Raw genomic sequence first — 21,751 nt, 5'->3', positions numbered from 1 at the left:
CCATTTAAGAAGAGGATATTACAATCATCAATACATATGCCCCTAATACAGGAGCACCCAGACACCTACAACAAATACTAACAGACATAAAGGGAGAAATCGATGGGAATACAGTCATAGTTGGAGTCTTTAACACCCCACTCACATCAATGGACAGATCCTCTAGACAGAAAATCAATAAGGCAACAGAGATCCTAAAGGACACAATAGAAAAGTTAGACTTAATCGACATTTTCAGGACATTACATCCAAAAAAATCAAAATATACATTCTTCTCTTTGCTACATAAAAGTCATTTTTCTTGGGTGGAAAATGAAGCAAATGTTGGGTAATACAAGACACACAGAAAGTAAAAATAGACTCCACATCTCAGTAGGAGGAATACCAAAGACTTTGTGGCCATCTTTTAATCTACCACCATCCGTCCTTCAAACACTAATTATTTCTAGTCCTCTTTTATACAAAATACATTCATTCCTTGACTAGGGTCCTGATTTAATTGGATCTGGGGTGGAGCCCTGGCACTGGTATTTTATACTGGCTCCCAGGTGGTTCTAAATCGGAAACACTGACCTAGGGAGTTCACCCACTCCTTTAATGTGGAAAATAAGGAAAACTACTTACTTGAAAAGTTCAAGTATTTCCTAAAGAGTGTTCCCATATTTGGCAGCATCTGATCTTGTTTTCCTTGTTTTTGTTTTTCGGTTTTTTTGGGGGGTGGGGGCGGGCAGTGATACAAATTTCTGCTCTCAGCCTAGGCTTACTGAACCCAAACCCCTTTTAACAAACACTCCCAAATTATTCCTACACCATTATAAGTTCGGATACACCAGATCTTCATAAAAATCCAACTACATTTTGTGAAATTCTAAAGAATCTGGTAGTATTGCACATCCAGTGGTACACTGGCAAATGTTTAACCACCAGCTCTTTGGGGAAGAAAAGTTTGGTTTGATGCCAATTTCTATGATGTAAATATCCCACACTGATCAATTTCAAGCTCAACATGACATACAAAAACTTTTTTTTTTTTTTTTTGCCTTTTAGGGCCACACCCACAGCATATGGAAGTTACCAGGTTAAGGGTCAAATAGGAACTACAACTGTCAGCCTACACCACAGCCACAGCAACACAGGATCCGAGCCATGTCTTCAACCTACACCACAGCTCACAGCAAGGCCGTATCCCCAACCCACTGAGAGAGGCCAGGGATCGAACCCACATCCTCATGGGTACTAGTCAGATTCACTTCCACTGTGCACAACAGAAGCTCCAAAAAACTTGCAACATTTCTGAAAATATACAATCTGCCTCTCCTGAGACTGAACAGCCCAACTCTAGTATACCACTTTTGTAACATTTCATATGAAGTTAAAAACCACAGTAACAAAGCAGGAACAGGAGCTTTGAAGAAAGGCTGTCCTGGGTAAAAATTCTAATTCTGCAACTTATTGGCTATGTGACGCAGGACATGTTAGTATTCATAAGTAAAATGTGAATGTTAATAACACCATTTTATAAGGCTAAGCTTCTTCAATCACGTACTGTCAAAGCACTATGTATTTCTCCTATTTCAAGACTCTTCACACTTGCATAATTCAATTGTCTGCCTTCCTCACAAACCTGTGAGCTACATGAAGCAGAATCACTCCTTTCTCTCTTGTCCCCATATCCCCAGTGGTCAATAATCAAATCAGTGCCTGGCATATAGCAAGGGCTCAGTAATCACATGTTGACCAAAGAGAACATATGTGCCCTCTCCCTCCTATTGCACTCATGGCAAATATTAATGCCATGACACTTAGATACAAGACAATAAATCATGGGAGGAAAAAGAGCACTCCAGGAAGCCTCTACCAACCAACTGGAACTAGCACTTGAGACAAATCTAGTTCTCATCCTGCTAAAAGATCTGCTAAAAGATGATCCTGAACCTCAAGGGGAAAAAAAAGACCAACCAGATCTCAGAAACCAACTATTTTAACTTTTCTAATTAAAAACAAAAGTCTATTTTAAAATTTGAATAGGACTTAGACCTTAAGGTCTGATAAGGAGAGAGGAAAAGGAAGATGATGAAAAATTGGTAACTTTTCCAATTTCCATCAGGCTAATTCCAGGGCATATCTAAATGTCTTGTGGTCATTTTGATCTCAGCTTAACATTGCTCTGATGACTCTAAGCTAAGACAGTTGGGTGAAACACGAAGACGTGAAGTCAACCACCAGACCCCATCCCTGACACTGGTCTGTGAGCTAGGGTACTCACTGCCAGTTCAAGCCCGAAAGAGGAAGGAAAGAAGAAACCTTGGACCTCAGAAGAAAGGTCTCCACCATAGATGAACTCTCTTTGAAATGAGAGCCACAATGGCTCTAAATGACAGAACTTTATTTGTTCTGCAGTTTTCGTTCTCACATGTCATAATACCTGGCATCTCTTATCCTACTTGTGTAGTTTATATGCCATAGAGATTGTGGTATAATTTGGGCACCAATTCACCAAATATTTACTGAAATCAAAATTTTTAGGCACTGAGAAAATCAAGTGCAAAAAATATACACAGTCCTTTTTTGGAGGAGTTTGCAGTCCCCTAGGGGAAACAGCGTGTATATACATAGCCACAGTACAAGGTGGAAAGTGATGCAACACTAAGAACCAGATAAAAATCTTTTGAGAACTCTGAGGGAGCAAGATACAACTCTAGGTGGGGGTAGGGACTTAGAGATGGATAGGGGAAGGTGGAGGAGGGTACAAGTGATGGAAACACATGGGCACAGGTGTGTTGACCAGGTGTGAACAGTGCAGCTGAAACGCAGCTTGATTAGCTAGAGAGCATGAGTGAAGACGTGATGAAAACAACATTGGGGCATCATCGATGTCAGGCTAAGGTGCAAAAGAAGTGAAGAGTTTTGAAAATGACAAGAAATAGCAATGACAGATATTTCAAGAACACCCATCAGGCAGTAATGGGCAACAAAGACAGCAGAGGGAACAGGTAAAATGATCACTAGGTAGAAGACTATGATAATAATCCAGAAATGAGGGCCTGGTTTTGAGTAAGAGAGTTAGCAGGCTTAAGATTCAATGCAGAGAGCAAAGGAGAAGAGAAAGTCAATGCATCTCTCAAGTTCAGGGCCTAGGGGCAGGAAAATCCATCCATCCCATCACCACATAATTACTATGCTCTTGCTATGGGTCAGGCATTGCTCTTGGAGTATTTAGTGCTAAATAAAACAGACTCGGGTCCTGCTTTAGGAAGCTTATAATCTAGTCAGGAGATCAGACCACAGGCAAGTAAAAGATAAAACAATCTCAAGTGGTGACAAGTGCTATGATGGAAGTTATCAGGGTGACGTGGGATGACAAGAGGAGGGCCCTACTCAGGGTGCTCTGGGGCAGATTTTCTGTGCAGGTGTATTACTCTGAGCCTAGAGGATGAGAAGCCATTCCTAGGGGGAGGGGATGCACTCTAGGAAGAGGGAGTTATGTGGACAGAAGAGGGGGTGATGATGAAATGGAACATGAGAATTAGAAAAGGGAAGGTGAGTTGGCAAATACTATAGATAAGGGGCCAATGGGCACCCAGAAGAAGACAGCAAAGTATTGGCTGGAAACACAGGAGTTGAGCTCAGAAGAGAAGATCGAGTGCATGGAGGTGACAGGGAGGCAGTGCTTTGGAGGAGGTGGCCAGGGGGAAGGAGTAAAGTTACACAGGAACATAAGACATGGGAACTGGACCCAAAACAAACTGGGGTGTTAAGGGTCAGTCCTGGGAATTCTCAGAGGTCACAAGTCAAGCCTGTGAGTTGAAAAGCAGAATTGAGGTGGTGGAGGAGAGAGAGCTGGTAACAGTCGTGCAGGGATTTTAAGGGCAAAGATAATCAGGGAGATGATTAGGACAGGCTGGGACAGATGAGACCAGGTAGCAGGATCCAGTGCACCTAAAATTGTGTCCAGTGCACAAAAGTATGGGCAGTGCTGCTTGGGACCAGCCAGAGCCAAGGACGGTGAGGGTTTGGGATGGATATGCTGTAAAATTTAGTTGTTATGATTGTTGTACACCTATAAATGTAATAAAATTAAGTAATAAAAAAATTAAATGAAAAAAAAGGAAGGGGCTGGGTCAGATGCCGCCCAGGCTGAAGTGAATATAGACGACCCTGGCGGAGAACAGGGACTGGAATTACCTCTTTCAGCCGTTTTCTATGAAAGCTAGCCATGCCCAAGTCACAGTGCATGATGTGTTCACAGAAAATGCCGACCTTTTGTTCTCCCATGAGTGAGTAGAGCAGGGTTAGAGATGGGAGTTGTTCTGGAGAAATCTACAACTAAATTAATGGCTCAGAAAGTCTAGGAGTGTGATGACAGCCGATTTTTCTCACACTTTTCTTTCCTCTTCTTGGAGACACTTTCTTTTCCCATAAGCTTTGCTGATTGTTGCCAAAGGGCAACACAACACATGCAAACTTTTAAATCTTCAAAAATGATAAATTCCTCTTTGGAACACTATTTTCGATCACAACAAAGCCAGGAGGAGGAAGGAGTTTAACAGCATGATGCTGCGGGACTCTCTGAAGGGGATCATGTACCAAAAGTCACATACCCTTAGAAGAGAGGACATCTTCTGGAATATACTGGGTATCCACAGGAGGCTAACAAAAATGGCTGCCTTTGCCTTTCCACTAAAGCCCCTGATGTAGAGCCTGTAATTTCCATACAATGCAGGTCAAGAATTTGAACTTAAATGATTGACTTTGCCATGTTTTCCACTTTCACTGTGCTCTTAGTAATTCTTACAGAAATTGGAGAAAGCACATTCACTAAAGTACTTAGTCTGTGTGTAGCCACATGTGGACTTGGCTGATGTGTCTCAGTACAGCTCCTGTCACTCAATGGAGTGACAGGATCTGTGCTATTTCCTTTTTTTCTTTTTTTCTGAAATCTAATCAGTAGCTTTAACTATAGTTCTTTCACATCCCTGGAGAATGAAAAAGAAAATGCAGTAGTTTCTTCTCCATCAACATCTCAGCAAGGCTTATTTACCTTCTTAATAAAACTGACACTGTGCAGTTTGCACACAATCAACTACTGCCCAGATTTTCAACTGTCTAGACAATAAGACATAGAATTTATGGATAGATTACATAATGCTAAAATGTAATATTCTTTCATTCACACATACAAGTTCATTCTCTTAACAAGTTTGTAAGTATTTTGTACTCAAGGATTATGCTTTTTATTTTTAAATGTTTCCTATATCAAGCCACGGGAGAGTGCTCGATATTTTTTACATAGAGTTAACAGCTCAGTTCTCCAGATGTGAGTAAGCTTATTACTAAACCCTAAAAACAAGTTAGTAAGAAAAGGAAGGACAAAGAACAGGTGAAACTGGTGAAACTGCCTCCCCTCCCCCACTGCTGATACAGAAGAAAAGAAAGAGTAGCCCTGAATCATTCTCTAATTAATTACAACGGTGGGAACAAACTATAGGACCTTCAAAAGAGACCAGGGATTCAGCAGGATGAGATCCCCTCTAAGAGTCTGGGACAGGGGTTTAACTACCTGGGAGGGGTCTCCAGTAAAGGGTAAGGAGGCAAAGATGGAAAGTTGCTCTGAAGTGAAAAAGACAGTGGCCATCTCAAGAACTCAGTTCCTGTTCCAGGGCAAATGCTGCTGGTCCTAGTAACCCTGACAATCCTGACAATAAAGAGGCCAAGACTCAAGGTCCACCTGTAAGAAGAGATACACCAAAGGTGAAAAGGAGCCCCCTCTATGGCAGGTAGATTTGGAAGCCAGGAGGGCTGTGGCCCATGGCTCCTTCGCAGGGCAGTGGCCATGTGGTGCACCCAGGTAAAGAGCCAGTGAGGCTCTGATGCGGACCAGGAGCTTGGAGACTTGTGAAGATGAGGAGGAAGCAACTCCTAGAAAGGTCCGGCTTATCTTGATTTTATAAAGTAACCATATCCTGAGCTTCATGTTCTGAATCAGTCAGAATAAGCTAAACAACTCCAGAATCCCAGTGGCCAGGCACAATAAGGGTTTCTAGCTCACTCGCCAGGCAACTCAGACGCAGGCTGGCAGATGGCTCTGCTTGCCATACTTACTCGGGAGCCAGGATGATGAAGGGTCCACGTCTCCACTCTCCTCCTGTGCTGGGAGGGCAACTATGGCAACCAGGAATTGGTTGCTGGCTATTAAAGCTTCCTCCCGGAAGTGACGCAAATCACTCCTACTCAGATCTTATTGGTCAAGGCAAATCATGCGGTACACCTAACTTCCAAAGGGCAGTGAGGCACAATCCCACCAGTTCCCGGAGGGAAAGGTTTGTAACAGCACCAACGACCGCCACCTGCCCCGCAGGAAACATGCTTAGCTGGAGGACAGGATCTACCGAATTTAGCATTAAGAAAAACCTTTTCTCCAGAAATGCAGAACTGACTGAAAACTGCTTGCTTGATTTCACGTCATCATTGAACTATTGCCCAAATATTAAATGAAAAGGTTCAGATTTAAAACACTTCTAAAACTTACTAGTCAATTTTATTGCAATAAGTGGTTAAATAGTAAATTCTCCTTGGCTAATTCTTCCCAGATCCGTCTAACAGTAGTTTCCTCCCACTGGTCCCCTTTCTTTTCAAGCTAATTCCCTCAGAGAATTTATCATTATTTGCTCTTATCGTTTTTCTATGTACTTGTTCAAGTTTTTCAATAGAATACATTGGTGTGATTTTTGTCCTAACTAGAACACAGAAGATTTAAAATGTATAGGTTTTATTCTCTACCATTTGCCATCCTTGGCTCATTACATACTGAGTGCTCCAATTATTAGTACCGCAGCTGCTGCCAATTATAGTAAGTATGGGTGGGGAATATATGTTTTCTAAGGCCATTTCATGAAATAAACAGATTATATCAGTAGACCCTTAATTAATTAAGTGAATAATTCAGCCTTATGTTGATGACTCTGGGTCATAAAAAACAGGTAACTTAGGAGTTCCTGTCGTAGCTCAGTGGTTATCGAACCTGACTGGTAACCATGAGGTTTCCGGTTGCATCCCTGGCCTCGCTCAGTGGGTTAAGGATCCGGTGTTGCCATGAGCTGTGGTGTAGGTCACAGACGACGCTCAGAACCGGCATTCTTGTGGTTCTGGCATAGGCCTGCAGCTACAGCTCCATTTGGACCCCTAGCCTAGGAACCTCCATATGCTACAGGTGTGGCCCTAAAAAGACAAAAAAAAAAAAAAGACACAAAAAAGCAGGTAACTTATATTCAATATCTTCTTGTTAAGGGTGCAACAATAGACTTTGGAAATATAGGTACTTAAAGCAAATCCAGGAAAATCTTTCCCTTAGAGATTATGTAATATTCTTACAGAAGAATATTAAAGTGGGGGAAAATGCACAGCAGCCCTGGAAACCAGGAAAGAGTACCATCAGTATGCCAGGACTTCAGGGAATTCCTAATGGATTGAAAATGAAAATAAATTAAAGGAAAGCCCTAGATGGTAATGTGGAAACTTCTTCCTTGAGAAGAAAAGGATTTTTTGAGAAATAAATGAAGGGAACTTGTACCCAAATGTTCACAGAGGCAATATTCATAATAATCAAAAGATAGAAACAACTCAGGTGCCCACCAGCAGATATATGGACAAACAAGATGTGGTATAGTCATAAGATGGAATACCATAAAAGAAATAAAGTATTGATACATGCCGGGCATGGATGAACCTTAAAAACATTATACTAAGTGAAAGAAGACATACTATGTGATTCCATTCATATGAAAGTCCAGAATAAGGAAATCCATAGAAAATAGATTACTGCTTGCTTAAGGGTTGGAGGGCAGGGAGGAGGGAATAAGGAGTGAGAACTAAAGGGTACATGTTTCTTTTTGAGGTGATGTAAGTATTCTAAAATCTGTGAGGATAATTGCCCATATCTGCAAATATACAAAAGATCATTGAATTGTGTACTTGAAATAGGTGAATTGCATAGTGTGTGAGTTAGAGCTCAAGAAAGCTGTTAAAAATTAAAAAGTAAAAGAAAGAAAGAAGTGAACGGAGCCTTGGGACACTTTAGTCACACTCCTAAATTTGGCTAGAGGTGAAAGACAGCTGTAGGATGGATGAGGCCAGCTCCCTTGAAACCTCTTTTCTGGTGCAAATCAGCAGCATTCTACAGGAGCTACCCAGAAGGCCTGGGCCAAGTGCAGTCAGAGCAAAGAGCCTGAAGACCTGGGCTGCCTTCCTAGTGCTCTGGGACGCTTTCTGACCTGTGGATGAGAGGCAGGGCAGAAGGGCAAATGATATTCAGAACTTGGCCTCTTGAATAAGCAGCTTTATGAAACAGCAGAAACTTCCTGCAAAGAGTCCTAACTGGGACTGACCACTTTGGCCACTGTAAAGCCTTCTTTGACTGCTATATAGTGACACAGATGTGTCACCTTCATCCATCATCCTCTCTAGTTTATGATCAGAGAGGTTTCTAAGACATCCAGGTTCTTACAGTTCTTCAGCTATATAATTCTCTCCAAACCTTTAATAGCTTCTGATTTGCTTCCAGGAAGTTCTGTATGTCAGTAACTACACCCAAACTTATTTCCTAGACATAACTCTCAAGTCTAATTTATTTTTTTTTCTCACTCAACTCATTTCCACTTTTTCTCAATTTCATTATGTGGAGGGAATACCACACCTTTGATGAATTCTTTGCCTTGAGACTAAGTCTTGAAGGGCTTTAATTCCTCAAAATCTTCTTTAAACCAAACTCCCTGCCCTTTGGGCTATAAAGAGAGTCAACTTCTCTTACTTGAAAAGTCCCAAATTTCTGGACTCTTATTTTTTTTTCTTTCAAACGAGGCAGTTCTTACTTGAGCTCTTGCTCCTAAAACCTTGCAAAATGTAGCCCCTGTCAGCTAGCACACAGAACTTGCATTCTTTCATTTAATTTCTTCCCATAGAACTATGGGCTCATTAGGCATTTTATCTATTGTACAGGGTTTTTTTTTTTCTTCTACTTTAAAAAGTAGAAGAAGTTCCCAGGCTAGGGGTTGAATCAGAGCTGCAGCTGCCAGCCTACACCACAGCCACAGCAATGCCAGATCCAAACTGCATCTGCAACCTACACCACAGCTCAGGGCAATGCCAGATCCTTAACCCACTGAGCAAGGCCAGGGATCGAACCTGCATCCTCATGGATACTAGCTGTGTTCTTAACCCACTGGGCCATAACAGGCTCCAGCTTTCAATATCAGTTTGCTTGCTGCCCACTCCCCAATGATTAAGACAGTATTCTATGTTTTAGTTTTGTTCTTATGGTAGCACCCACTTTCTTTACCATTTCTAGCATTAGTTCACACTAGCTGCCATGATATTAGCAGCTGAGTGGATTTACATAATAGAAGTTTGGGTCTCTTTTACATAGAGTCCACTTGGCAGTAGAGGGGCCCTGCCCCTTGCAGTTACTTGAGGTCCTAGGTTAACAGAGGCTCCACTATTTCACTTGTGGTTTAAAGGTGGCTCTGAGCATTACCACGTAGACCAGAAAGAGCAAAGGGATCATGTACTTGATCTTCACCACTTTCTGTTAGCTAGAACTCAGTCATAGACTGACATTTAACACCAGGGAAGCCCTGGGCCCAAAGAAAACCAAAATAGTGTCTAAACTCATTCTATTAATTCCATAGACTTTTTCATAGGTCCCAATAAAAATAGCAATAAAATCCCTATCACTGCAACAAGAGAAACTTAAAGAAAAAAATGTGATACAGAAAAGTTAAAAATAGAAGGATGACCAAAGACATACCAAAAAATACACACAAAAGAAAGCAAGGTGGTCATAGTAACATCAAACTGACATTAAATAGAAAAAGCACTTAAGGAAATAAAATACTATATCAAACTATATAAAGTGAAAATTGGAGTATAAGAAGAAAAGGGGGTCAGAAACAGTACAGTAATGAAGACTTTGACAGATTGCTTTTTAGTTCCTGACAGATTAATAAACCAAAAAATAAAGATACAGAGTAAACAATATGTGTCATTAAGCTAAAGTGCTATACCTTCAAATTGAGAATGCATGTTCCTTTAGCATATGCAGAAATGTTTACTGTTCTCAGCCACAAAGAAAACCTCCTAATCATATTGCAATAAAATTAGAAATAAATATATTTAAACAAAAAATTACACACACACATATACACATAAGACTATAAACCTAAAAATCCACTCCCTTAAGTAACTCTTTGTCTAAATGATCAAAATAATTGTGTTATTTATTTTTTTTAGGTTTCAGGGAACAAAGACTTATTTAAACTATCAATCTATGGATGGATAGATTAGTGGATGGCTTTATAAGGAAACATGGAGTTCTAGGGAGTTGGGATCTAACAGAAATCTAACAATAGGTTGTTCCCATTGTAGTTCAGTGGTAATGAATTGGACTAGTATCCATGAGGATGTGGGTTTGATCCCTGGCCCCGTTCAGTGGGTTAAGGATCTTGTGTTGCTGTGGCTATGGTGTAGGCTGGTGGCTGCAGTTCTGATTCAACCCCTAGCCTGGGAACTTCAATATGCCACAGGTTCAGCCCTAAAGAGCAAAAAGAAAAAAAAAAGAAAAGAAATCTAACAGTAGGAACTACTATAGAGGTGGCCCACCCCTAGCCTAAGTGGGAGGTGACCCAAGGGAGGGATCAGCAGGCTGAGGATGTGGATTTTTCTCTAGTGCTCCACCATGAAAAACTCAGCTACCCTCCCCTGACTGCTTGTTCCTCAATTCCTCCATCTCCATATCTTGTCTTTACCTCAAAGTTTCTGCTTTTTTTTTTTTTTTTTTTTTTTGGTTAAATGTGCCCTAAATCTGGTCCTTTATGACCTCTCCATTCTTACACCATAAGATCACATTTCAATTCTTCTCCTGCTATGCTGTCTCTTCTTCTGAGTATGTCTGAACTTAAACTCTTAAGAAATGGACTCTTCTTAGCTTATGAGACCACACCTTAGATCTTTGGCCTCAGCCTGTGGATTCTCTGGGCCTCTATCTTTCAACCAACCGGCAAAGACTAAGGAGAGAAAGGAACAAATGGTATGAAATGTGGATGCTTAATGGCTGCCCTTCCTGTAAAGATAGGAATCAATTGCCCAGGAGGAGTTACCAGCATGGCAAGCTGGATCACAAGTGTTTGTTGAAAGAACAAATGAAGAAGCTGCTAGCATCAGGGGTCCTGCTAGACACTAAGCACGTTGTGTATGACACCTACAAAGTATGATGCAGTTTTCTGAGCCTCACATTTATAGATATGGAAAGAGATTCACAATATAATATTGACTTGAAAAATCAGATCACAAACAGGATAATTCTTTTTTTTTTTAAGGGCCTCACCTGTAGCATATGGATGTTCCCAGGCTAGAGGTCAAATGGGAGCTACAGCTGCAAGCCTACACTATAGCCAAAGCAACATCAGATCCAAGCTGCATCTGCAACCCACACCACAGCTCACGGCAATGCCAGATCCTTAACCCACTGAGCGAGGCCAGGGATTGAACCCACAACCCCATGGTTCCTGGTCAGATTTGTTTCCCCTGCCCCACGATGGGCATTCCCAGGATAATTCTATTTTTGAAAAATAAATGTAGGCATAAGAGAAAAATCTAATGAGACATATAATATATGAAAATGTTCAGCCATGGTTTTCTCTGGGTGACAGTGGAGTATTTTTTTTCTTTTTTCTTTTTTCTTTTTGTTATTTTGGGGCCACACCTGTGGCATATGGAAGTTCCCAGGATAGGGGTTGAATCAGAGCTGCAGCCACCAGCCTACACCACAGCCACAGCAACAATAGATCCAAGCCGTTTCTGAGACCCACACCACAGCTCACAGCAACACCAGATCCTTAACCTACTGAGCAGGGCCAGGGATCGAACCTGCATCTTCATGAATACAAGTTGGTTTCGTTACCACAGAGCCTTGACAGGAACTCCAACAGTGGGGTAATCTTAATATCTTCTTAAATCTTTCTGAAGGGCCTGCAGATATCTAACATAGAGCTTATTCCAGTAATTTTTTATAATCAGGATAATAAAGCTCTTTTTATGAGGGGATGGGGAGTCTTAAAATATGTATGCCTTGTATCCTAGTAAATCCATTTCAAAGAATTTCTCCTAAGAGAATAATTAGAGTTATGTTCAAACACATTTTTATAAGAAAGTATAAAGTTTTTTTATTTTCCCTATTTCCAGGAGGACAAGCTATTTAACCTTTCTGAGGCTTCATGGTTTCTCTATAAATATAACTGAAAAATGAGACTCCACATTTCCTTGGGCAGTCTCAAGAAAATCCAGTAAAACAAGTCAACCACTGTCTTCAAGACTAAATAACCTGTAGGTGTAGGTGAGAATGGTTGGCATCACCCCCACTACAGCAATCGGGGAAATGAAATCAGTGAATACTGGAATCCTTACAGAGAAGAGCCTTTTTTTTTTTTCACATCAATATCAGGAAGCATTTTTCCCTCCAGATATCAGGTATTCTTGAAACTAATTTTTACCAAGGTGCAACTGATAACTACGTGATTCTTCCTTGGGACACTTAACAAAAATTCTTCCTCCTTTCATCCCAATTTTTGTATCAAGAAGTTAGAAATGTGACCCATGATCAGTATTTTAGAAAGCATACCAGATGACTTTTATGGAATTAGTTTCAAGATGACACCGCGAGAAATACTGCTTTCACATACTATCTCAAGCATGGACATTTGCATTTTAAGTAGAACAAAAGCCTCAACTTAAAGGAGTGAAGAAAATAGCCATTTCTGACAGCACAGGGGGTAAGACACCCTGATCGATTCTACCACTGAAATCAACAAAAGTCCTGGATAAAATGTCTTTTATCATCTTTCAAATGTGTGTTGGTGAGCTGTCTGGAAAGGAAGGCATTCTCTAAGGCCAAAAACCTAAATGTAAAGCAAGAAGCCAGAAGAGTAAGCAGAGCACTTAGGTTGGCTTTTGCTCACAGAGATTTGCCAAACCCCCATAAAACTGAGTATCAGTTTTCATGCTGTAAAGGGTTCACAGATGGTGGGGAGTCTAGTAAGAGATCCCCATCAAAGCTGGGGTTCCCAAGGCTACATGTCCAGTTAGCAGTGGACTAGAAATAAGCTTGTCCCCACCCCTGGATGGTGTAATGAAAAGTACCTCTCTCAAACTGTGGGGAGGGTGGGAGGGAGAAAAGTCTCCCTTAAATATTCTTAGCCACAAGCCAGATTTCATGTGGCTTCATGCTACCTAGACCATCCCAAACTCCTCAACAGGAATATTTGGTTTAAAGTGTTTTGGAGTCAGTTGCCCAGAAACCCGGCAGATGCAAGAGAAAATTCTGACCCAGGTTAAAATATTGCCAAAGATAAGGTTTTCAGAATATGAGCTCTTACAAAAAAATTCCCCGTATACATACAAATTTATGGAAGATGTCAGCAGCTCACTGTATTACTGTATCAGCAAATCCTGATGACTTAATCTTTAATAGACATACTGTATGTTCAGGTTCACAATTTTAGATATGTAATATATGAAAAAAGAATTCTAAAGCATCTTAAAAGTGCTGTTTTATAATGGCACTAAAAATGCAGAGCTAACTATCTAACAAAAATGTTCAAGGCCTTAGCAGAGAAAATTACAAAATATTATTTCAAAGAGAAAAAATAAAAAAATATAGCATTAGATCATGTTATGAATTGGTTAACTCAATATTGTAAAGATGTCTGTTCTCCTAAAATAGGTTAATTCAAGGTAAATCAAAATCCCAAGAGAGTTATTTTTAATTTTCTCTTTTGTATGTATGTGGATAGGTGTGTAACTACACAAGCTGTGTTTAAAATGCATAGGGAACTACAAAGAACTGAAAGTAGTGAGGATTGTCTCGGTAAAAAATAGGCTGAGAGTGAAAACATTTACCTAATTACATATCAAGGATTATTATAAAGATACCACAATTAATACAATAGAGTATGAATAAGGGGTAAAAGAGAATGAAGCACACATGTGGTTTATGGCAGAGAGACTGTAAAACAGTAAAGGAAGGATGAGCTTTTTTTTTAGATGGTACTGGAACAAGTGGTTATCCATAAGGAAAATAAATCAAATTGAATCTCTTCCTCACAGCTTATAGGAAAATTAAGTCCAGGTGAGTTAGAGACTTACGAGAGAAAGACAACACTTTAGCATTTGTAGGGGAAAAGATGGAATAACTTTATGACCATGAACTAGGAAACATTTTAAAAATATGAGAAAAAGAATGTATGTATATGTATAACTGGGTCACTATACTGTACAGCAGGTATTGACTCAACAGTGTAAATCAACTATATCCTAATAAAAAATAAATTTGATTTAAAAAATAAGACTTAAAAGAGCAACTATAAAGGAAAGACTTGGCAAACATCAGCTATGTTAAAATTAAGTACTTTTGGAAGAAAATGTAATAGGCCTTATAATGGGTTGAACTGTTTCCTCCCAAGTCATATGTTGAAGTCCTCACCCCCAATATCTCAGAATGAGATTTTATTTGGAGATAAGGTCTTTCAGCATAATCAAATTAACATAAGATCATTGGGTGTCACGGGGGAGGACGTCTAAATCCAATATGACTGTTGTCATTTTAATGGGATATTTGGACACAGACACATGGGGAGAAACCATGTGAAAAATAAATGCATGACAGTTCTACAAGCCAGGGAACATCCAAGATTGCCACCAACTTAACAGAAGCCAAGGGAGAGGCATGGACCATATTCTTCCTTGCAGCCTTCAGAAGAAATCAACACTGCCAACACCTGGAACTTGAACTTCTAGAACGTGAGCTTCTAGAACTGTGAGAAAATAAATCTGTGTTGTTTAAGCCTAAAATAAAATAATAAGTACTTCTGTATATTGAAGGACATCATAAAGAGAGTAAAATGATACACCAACTGGGAGAAGACATTTGCAACATACCCAACTGGCCAAAGTTCAATAGTCAGAATATATAAAGAAATTCTACAAATAAAAAAATAAAAGAAGAAAGTTCAAAGCTTGAACAGACATTATAAAAGAGGAAAATATACCAATAAACTTGAAAATATCAACTTCGTAGTAGCAAGGAAATGCAAATTAATACTACAATTATAATAGAATTTCATGCCTACTAGAAAAGCAAAAATTTTAAATTCAGAAAATAGCAAGTATTGGTGATGAGTTTAACCCTTATTCACTACTGATGGGAACTGAAATAGGTGTGACCACTTTGCAAAATAATTTGGCATTTTCCACTAAATTTGAAGAGGCACAAGCCCTATGATTCTATATCTCTCCTAGGAATAAACCTAAAGAAACTCTTGCACATATGCACCAGAAGACCCATGCAAAAATATTCACAGTAGCACTATTAAGTGATAGTGAAAAATCTAGAAACAGCATAAATGTCCATCAATTGTAGAATAAAATTTATATCATGGCATAATCATTCCATACAATGACATTTGGCAGAGAGACATATGAACTACAGACACACCCAAAAAATGGAAGAATCCCAAGATATTTCATTGATTTTAAAAAAGAATTTTTTGGGGGGGCCACACTTGCAGCACGTGGAAGTTCCTGGCCTAGGCATCTAATCTGTGCCACAGCAGTGACCCAAGCCACTCAGTGACAACACCAGATCCTTAACCTGCTGTGGCACCAGAGAGGTCCTCCACTGATTTTTTAAAGTTGCAAAACATAGTATGATTCCACTTAAATAAAGTTCAAATAATAGGTAAAACCAAACAATATATTTTATAGAGAAATAAATATAAAGGCAACCTCTTAAGCAAAACCAAGGTGATGATCAACATGAAAATCAGGATAACAGTCTCTCCGAGCAGGAAGAGCCTGCAAAAAACTTCAAAGATAATGATAAACTCTTTTTCCATTATCCATCTTATCTCATACTTTTTAAATTTTATTTTATTTTTAATTATAGTTGATTTACAATGTTCTGTCAATTTATGCTGCATGGCAAACTGACCCAGTCATACACACATATACATTTTTTCTCACATTATCCTCCATCATGTTCCATCACAAGTGCTAGATATAGTTCCCTGCCTCACACATGTTTTATATTCCTATTTTGTATCTTTCATTTTCAAATTTCTTTCAGATATTATACATTCCTCAAAACAGTAAATTTCTAATATTAGGATGTTTCCAGCATTTCTGAGCATTTGGGAAAGAGACTGAAGAGGGAGTCAGAACCTTCTCGTCCCTGCGACCTGTGGGTATGAGGAATAACTGACCTCCCCAGAAATAGGTCCCTCTGACTCTCCTGTTCTCTCACATTTTTCAAAACCTAGAATTCAAAAAACTCCCCAACTCTCCTACTGCCATTTGCAGGCATTTTCTCCAAGGTCATCAAGGCCCATTTCACTGCGGTCTTTGTAAATGAGCACAATTACCCACCTAGTGTTCGCCAAATCTATAGAAAAGGTTTGCCCTCAGTGGGCAGTACCATCTCACCTCACCAGAATATGCCCAGACTTCATCCCACTGGACCCCTGACTTTCCTCATTATTCAAATGCCCTCATTTTGACCCAGTTCTGCCCCCTCCCCTTTTTTCTTTCTTTGCTTTTTAGGGCCGCACCCAAGGCATATGGAAGTTCCCAGGCTAGGGCTTGAAAGGAGCTACAGCTGCCTGTCTATACCACAGCCACAGCAAGTGGGGATCCGAGCCACATCTGCAACCTACAACACAGCTCATGGCAGCGCTGGATCCCTGAGCAAGGCCAGGGATCAAACTCGCATCCTCATGGATGCTAGTCAGATTCATTTCTGCTGCGCCCCAAGGGGAACTCCCTGACCCAGTTCCTTGGTTCTCGCCATCTGCTCAGCTCTTGTGATAGCTGACGTAGTTGGGCCACATGTTTATGCCTCAGCTCCAGCACTGTCTAACCTCCCTCTCTTCAGCCCATTTCCCTACAGCCACTCCCAAGCCTCGTGCACCCAGGTTTTCCACTGAGAAACACCCTTGGGGGGAACAAGTCTGCCCCACTCAGACACTCACCTCCCTGTCCCAAATACAGAAGAGAGCAGTTTCTTCTAATTCACCATAATATGATAATATCCTTTCATCCGAGTCATGTGCCTCTGCCAGTGTCCCCCCTTCCAGCCCTGCATTAGCAACTTAAATTCCCCCACTGGGAAGTTCCAAACAATGGAAAAAACCTCTTCAGAGAGATTGATGACTGTTTAATTCTGGCCTAAAGCTTGGGGTGGACGGGCATTCCAGAAAACCCATCCAAGACACCACCTGATCTGGTCCTTTTACTCTCTGAGTTCAAAATGTTCCTCGCAGAGGGACCTTGCATTTTACAGACTGCTGCCCGATGAACTTGTTGCTACAACAAAAACTCCCAAACCATGGAAACTATTTGTGTCAGCCAAACCCAAAGCTCAACTATATACACAGCCTAAAAATCAAGTTGCCTTAATCTTGCAGTTTTGGCTCATTTTGCCTGGCCACATCCTAAAACCAAATGGGTTGAATTACAAGATGAAAAATAAATTTCATTCGTGGGAACTGTTGCTATTGTCACAGAAAACAAAGGGAAGGTGTTTTTATGCCACGTCTTGGGAGAGGTGAAGTCATTGTTTGAGGAGAAAGTCTCAGGTTCAAATTCCTGTCACATGCAAAAAAATGGAGTTGGTCGCTTAATTAGACTCCCTGCTAAAAGGTCTCTTTTATTTTAAATTGTATTTTAAAATATCAACTCCAGGGAAACCTTTCTGGGGAACAATTCAAAAATGTATATTTAAATTCTTTAAAATGTGTATAATTTTACCCAGTAGGTCCATTTCCAGGAATAATTATGAAAGTGCCCCAAAGAAGTATCTGCATGGATATTTAATGCTGCATTATTTTTAACAATGAGAAAAAAATTTTAGATATCTAACATAGGAAATTAGTTAAATAAATGACTATACAGTAGAAGTAGTCTTTAAAATCTTCATAGCTCCCTGGATTAACAATCAGTCTCAATTTTTCACAAAAATGTATTGTTACGAATGCCCCAGCATGCTGAGTGCATACTGCTGGTAACTCTCTTCAGCTAACCCAGCACTTAGACTCCTACCAGGTGATTTGTATGCTTACCAGGAATCAGTTGTGATTGTTCCCAAACCTGTTTATATTGCTACAGGTTTTTATTGTAATTATGTAATTTAACTAAATAATATGTACATCAATGCAGTGACCAAAGAGAGGTTTTTATCTCTCGCTCTCGTTCTCAAAAACAAAAACAAAAACAAAACCCCTGCATTGAATATTTTAGAAAGACTGGATCAAGTTGAACTACCAAAACAAAAAATTGTTGTTGAGTTAGGAGATGGTGGGCACCTGTAAAATATTAAGGGAGAAAATTGCTCTAGATTGGTAATGCATCTTAATCTGAAATAATTGGTCTGGGGTATGTTGTCAATTAAAATAAAAGCTTTGTATTACTCTGATCAAGTTGGATATAAGAGATTTTATTGACCATCTATATGGTAGAATACTAGTCAGTTATTAAAAATGAACATACAGAAAAATAGATGATGACATGGAAATAAGCTTAAAAAATTTTTATTTTTAGGGCTGCACCCATGACACATGGAAGTTCCCAGGCTAGGGGTCAAATCGGAGCTGCTGCTGCCAGTCTATACCACAGCCACAGCAACGTGGGATCCAATCTGTGTCTGTGACTTCCACCACAGCTCACGGCAACGCCAGATCCCTAACCCACTGAGCAATGCCAGGGATCGAACCCGTGTCTTCATGCATACTATTCAGGTTCGTTAACTTCTGAGCCACCATGGGAACTCCTGCTGTACATTTATTGATTGGTACAACAAATCAGTTATAGAAGAATATATAGTGTGCAATCCTGATTTTGCTTAAGAGTATACATTCATGTATAAGAAAACCCCTAAAGGGATATATTCTAAAATGCTGTCAGTGGTTACCTCTGGGTGAGCATTAGGAGACACTGTGGCTCGGCTGGGGAATGTCATGTGGATCATGGTTAGCAGTCTACATAGGGAGGTGAACAAAACAGAGAAGGCTGACAGGGCAAGAGATGTAAGGGATTACCATCAGCTTTCTGCTTACATTTTCATTGCCTGGTAACTGGTTTCAGTATTTTTTTCTGAGGCTTGGGAACATTCCTGGCTGTGGTTCTCCAAGACACCCATTCAATTAATTTTGCTTGAGCTAGGTTTCCTAACCTTGTTTTCTGTTAACAGTGACAAAAAAATTAACTAACACAAACAGCTAATAAATAGATCCGAACAGATAATAAGTAGCAAAGTGCACACACTTACCTAAAATTCAGGTTCCCTTGATGCACGTGTTCCAAAAAAAAAAAAAAAAAAAAAAGAGTCTGAGTGTTCATTACTTACCTTCAGTGGCACTGAAGCTGTGTTATACATAAATGGAAAAGTTCGTTCTCTCTTGGGTGTTCATCTTTAATCCAAAGAGGAACAAACCTAAGAAAGTGTGAGAGCCCATCTCAGGGACTTGAAAAGCCAGCACATATATCCCCAGCAACCTGAAATCTGGGTCTATGGCTTGCCAAGGCTAGACAAGGGTCCTGACCAATGCCAAGGGTCCCTGTTTGGTACCATAGTTCATCAGCATTACAGGAGACAGAAGTGATGTCCCGTGCCTTTGGTTGGGGCCCGCTATGGTCAGCATCAGTTGGATGTAATTGACCTGTTTGAACTTCACTATATATGACATAATATGCTAACTGAATGCAATATTTTTCTTGAAAGTTACCCTTGAGGATCCTATATCAGATGAGCTGGGGAGCCTGTTAAATGCCCATTCTTGGACCTTGCTCCAGCCCTATGGAATTAACTCTCTGGGGAGGAAGCTTGAGAAGCTGCACTTTTCCAAGCACATCATGGGATTCTGGCATTCACTAAAGTCTGAGAACTGCTGTCCAACCATTGCATAAGCATGACGTGAATGCTGCCTTATCTCCTCTGAGCTATGACTCTAAGTCATACATCATTGAACAGAGTGCTGCTTCTGATTTCAGTTTGCTCTATGATCTTAGGCAAAACACGTAACCTCCCTGGACTTTCGTTCACTATTTGTAACTGAATGGGGCTGAAGAGTAGATAATCTCTAAAATCCTCTGCAGAGTGAAGAATTTCAGTTTCTATGTTGTAATGGATTCTTTTTTATTTGAAATATGTTTAAAGTCATTTCAGGCTTACAGTGGGCTTTAAGTACTGTTAAACTGATTGCTAAGAGGCACGCATTGAAGTATATAGTACATAGCAGACTTTGAAAATAACAGAGTTAATAATATCATTGCAGAATTTCAGAGTTTCTGTTCTCTGTACAAAAAGGCAGAGTCCTTCTAATTCCTCATAAACCATTAAATCATTTGTACAAGAAGAGATCTGGCAATTTTCTACCAGAGGATTTGAAGGGAGATAAAAGAATGACATTAGGATTTTTCACCCTGGTTTGGAAACCACTTCCTAAGTGAGCTACCATGATGTCCAGGGTCAGGCGTGGGAAGGAATTGTATGATTTTTGTATTATTATTAAAAGGAATTATATGATTTAGTTATTATGATTCCAGTCCAACCTAGAAATTATAGGTTGAAAAAAACCGATACCCGGAGAAGTAAATAACTGGTCCGCCTACAGTCACCCCTCTAGCTGGAGCCGAACTGCAACGCCAGAACTCTGTCCTCCTGGCTTCTTGTCCAGGGCCCCTCCTGTCACCATCCCAGGCCTAGTTCCAGGGCCACCAGACTTTTCCCAGGAACTTGGGGCTTTCAAACTTTAAAACTTCTGCTGTTCCCTGGAGTAAACAATGTCCAAGGAAGAGGGAGAGAAGAATTTGCAACATTCCCCATCCAAGGGCACCCTCTCAAGCCTCCTGAGACAAGTGTGTAGGGAGGAGTCTTGTTACATTCGCCCATCCAGTTCTCTCTCCACACACATTGATTTATGCCAGTGAGGTGGGACTCCAACTCTGCTTCAAGATGCCAGTTCAGGCTAAAAAAAAATCTGTGCCCCCACCTCCAGCTTCAGAGACTGTGCACATGTGCCTACGGAGCTGTGCTTCTGGCTGGGGTCTCCCCCAACCTACCCTCCTAATAGGGTTAACCGTGCCCCTTTAGAGGTGACTCCCTGATCTTGGGCTTCTGTCCCGACACCCTCCAGAGCTCCGTCTAAAGCGAAGGACAACCTGTGCTCAGCTGAGCTCTTCTTTCCCTCCTCAAGCTTGTTCCAGCTTCTGTGCTTCTTCTTTCTATCAAAAGCACCCATCCTCCTTTTCAGAAAAATCTGAGATCTTAGAAGCAGCTTTGAGGGCCTCTCCTTCCTCAAGTACCAGCAACAAGGACAAGAATGACCGCAATGACGACAGTCCTCCTTGGTGCTGTGTTGAGGTTCTTCCGTGTGCACACACGGGGTCAGGGGCCCAACACACATGATCTTATAACCATGCAGCCAGCTAGGGATTATTATCCCCCTGTTCACCTCAGAGAAAGAAGTTGCCAAAGGATACACAGCTAGATAGTGAGGATACTAGTACCAAGCACAGCTGGTCTCAGCCCCTGGTTCCCCCTACCCCCGCACCCATGTCTTCCTGCTGCTCCTTCACCCGCCCCCACACTCCATCCGCACTTTCTCCCAGAGCTCTGTGGTGCTTCCTAGCACCTGTCCCAGCTTTTGGCCTT

At 40.6% G+C, this 21,751-nt stretch overlaps 1 long non-coding RNA gene across 4 annotated transcripts in view; it reads right to left on the bottom strand.

The window, feature by feature from the left end:
• LOC102162767 overlaps positions 1 to 17,324 on the bottom strand; it is a 218,063-nt gene extending 200,739 nt beyond the window's left edge. The window contains exon 1 of one of the 4 annotated variants that reach the window (XR_002346889.1): positions 17,073 to 17,324. This is a non-coding gene — a long non-coding RNA (uncharacterized LOC102162767). Of the gene's footprint in view, positions 1 to 6,102; positions 7,159 to 17,072 lie in introns of those variants that run through there. The other 3 variants (XR_002346888.1, XR_002346890.1, XR_002346891.1) reach the window with 3 other exon arrangements.

This window comes from Sus scrofa, chromosome 1, assembly GCF_000003025.6.
Source record: "Sus scrofa isolate TJ Tabasco breed Duroc chromosome 1, Sscrofa11.1, whole genome shotgun sequence".
Classification (NCBI taxonomy): domain Eukaryota; kingdom Metazoa; phylum Chordata; class Mammalia; order Artiodactyla; family Suidae; genus Sus; species Sus scrofa.
Note: the sequence above shows the minus strand (reverse complement) of the source record. Positions and strands in the feature narration are given on the sequence as shown.